A 2,667-nucleotide genomic window follows, 5' to 3' on the forward strand; every position below is an offset into this window, starting at 1 on the left:
TGTCAGCGCTGCCTAGCTTCTTCATTTAAGAGAGTTTAACTGCTTTGTTTTTGAACGTTTGATTGGACGTGGGTGTCTTCCGCCCTCACTCAGGATTGAGGCTGGGTGGTAGTGTGGGCTAAGACAATACATAAAAATCAAAGGCGGGGGCGTAGCTCCGTGGTAGAGCACTTGTCTAGCGAGTGGGAGGATTTAGGTTTGATTTCCCAGCACCATGGGGCTGGAGGGAGGATGGTGGTTTTACACTTGTGATTCCAGAACCTGGGAGTCTGAGGCAAGAGGATCGCAAATTCAGGGCCAGTGAGGCAGCAACTGACTCCAGAACCCAAGAGGTGAGTGGTAGCGCACACCGTTTAGTCCGAGAACCTGGGAAGGAGGGGCAAGGGGGGTAAGTTTGAGGCTAGACCAGTCTACATACCAAGTTCCCACCCAGGCTAGTGAGACCCTTCTGGAGAAAAAGACAACAGACACGGGGGTGGGGGTGGGGGGCCACCTAGCACATTCAAGGCCAGCTTCAAGTAAAACAAAGCTGGACAGTGGTGGTGCACGCCTTTAATCCCAGCACTTGGGTGGCAGAGGCAGGTGGATTGTTCTGAGTTCCAAGTCAGCCTGGTCTACAAAGTGAGTCTAGGACAGCCAGGGCTATTACAACGAACAGAAACTAAATGAAGCGGTATTCCATCCCCTCCAGGGTCCTGTGGACCCCCGTGCTTCCACACAGCACATCTGCCTTGTGCTGGTTCAGTGGGTGTCGCGTGTATTTAGGAGGGGTGAGTGGCCGGAAGAGTTGAGGCTAGGTCACTTAGGCTGTTAGGGGCTGAAGCGCATCCTTCAGCAGTCCCCCGAGTGCTGAGATTACAGGCCTGTACTTCTGCCTCTGGCTTTTTCAAAATATACTAAGCTAGAGGCCCAGAGCGACACCTTGGATGTTGAGGTAAGGTCTCGAGTTCGAAGCCATGGGGAGAGCCTGTCTCAAGGAAACGGATAAATAAAAGCAAGCAATGCAGAGGTGATGGAGGAGTGGGCTAGTGTTGCAAATGGAGTGACATACCTCTGTACTTGGGACATCCCAGTCCCCTCCCCTGATCCAAGTAGAGTTCCACCCAGGAACTTTGGTGGGATAATGGTGGGACCTTTCTGCCCAGGAGATCCACTTCTGTTAGCTGTTTCCCCCACTCTATTTTGTGCGTGGTTACCACATGTCTTGGCCTTGATGCTGGCCAGCTGAGTCTACCTGATGACTCACCAGGGTGATCTGAGTGGCTAAGAATGGCAGTCCCAGCCTCCACGCAAGCTCAGGGAAATGGTCTCCCGGAAACTGAACTGATGATACTGGTCTCTATTTCTGAGAGTTGGCATTAAGGAGCCAGCAGGCTAGCCGGAACACTGAGGTGACAGACAGCTTGCCTAGTGAGCCTGCTGCTGTTGTGTTTTCACGGCTGCGGTGGGAGCCTACAGTTAAGCCTGAACTGGGTGTTTGTGGGCAGGGCGAGGCGGGGCTGGTTCACATGGCACAAGGAGACAAAGGGAGTTGCCAGGGAAAAGCTACTGATAGGGCAGTGGTTCTCAACCTTCCTAATGCTGCAGCCCTTTTATACGGTTCCTCCTGTGGTGACCCCCAACCATAAAATTAGTTTCTTTGCTACTTCATAACTGTAATTTTGCTATTATGAATCCTAATGTAAACATAAGTATCTGATCTGTGACCCAAAAGGGGGTCCCGGATCCAGCGGTTCTCAAGGTCCCGACTCACACTAAAAACAAAACAGGAGCTGGGTGTGGTCGCAAAGTGACTTTAGTTTCAAGCAGAGATCCTTGGGGTGATGGGGGGGCGGACACCACCAAGGCCTGGCATGGTGGCGACGCCTTTAATCCCAGCTCTTGGGAGGCAGGCTGATTGCTGGTGAGTTTGAGGCCAGCCTGGTCTACAAAGTGAGTCTCGAAAAAACCAAAAAGCCAACCAAGCGGGGTGCAATGGCGCACATCTTTAATCCCAGCACTCCAGAGGCAGGTGGATCTCTGTGAGTTTGAGGCCAGTCTGGTCTACAAAGTTAGTCCAGGACAGCCAGGGCTACACAGAGAAACCCTGTCTCAAAACACACACACCCTCCAACCAATCCCACCCCCCACTCCAACAAAACCAAACTGCTTTAAGGATGTGTAAGACAGACAGATGGGGTTTATGTAGCCCAGGCTGGGCTCAAACTCCTAATTCCCCTGCCTCCACCTCCCAAATTCTGAGTTTTCAGGTGTTGGTCATCACACTCAGCCCAACAGCTGAAGATTTTGCTTTGTCGCCTTTTGTTCTGGTCTTAAGCAGCAGGGCCTGTGGCCTATGTTGTCCAAGCCCTAACGGCCTCTCCGGGTATTGACAGCACCCGGAATCTAGCCTCTGACTTCCTCCGCTCGATGCTTGCTTGGCCTGGTGAGGTAGGCCTGCTGGCCTGCAGTTGTCCTGCTCCCAAAGACAAGGTAGGAGAAACCAGCTCTCCACACTCACGGGGACCTCTGAGCAGGAAAACATCTGAGAGACTCCTGCTCTCGAATGAGTCTGCGTCACTGGAATCTGATCACCTTGCTCTTACAGCCTTTTTTTTTTTTTGCCACCGTGAGGAACCTGACTGGATCGACTTAGACATCAAAACCCATCTTTAGTCTCGCCTCATA

The sequence above is a fragment of the Acomys minous genome (assembly GCF_964271855.1).
Source record: "Acomys minous genome assembly, chromosome: 16".
Classification (NCBI taxonomy): Eukaryota; Metazoa; Chordata; class Mammalia; order Rodentia; family Muridae; genus Acomys; species Acomys minous.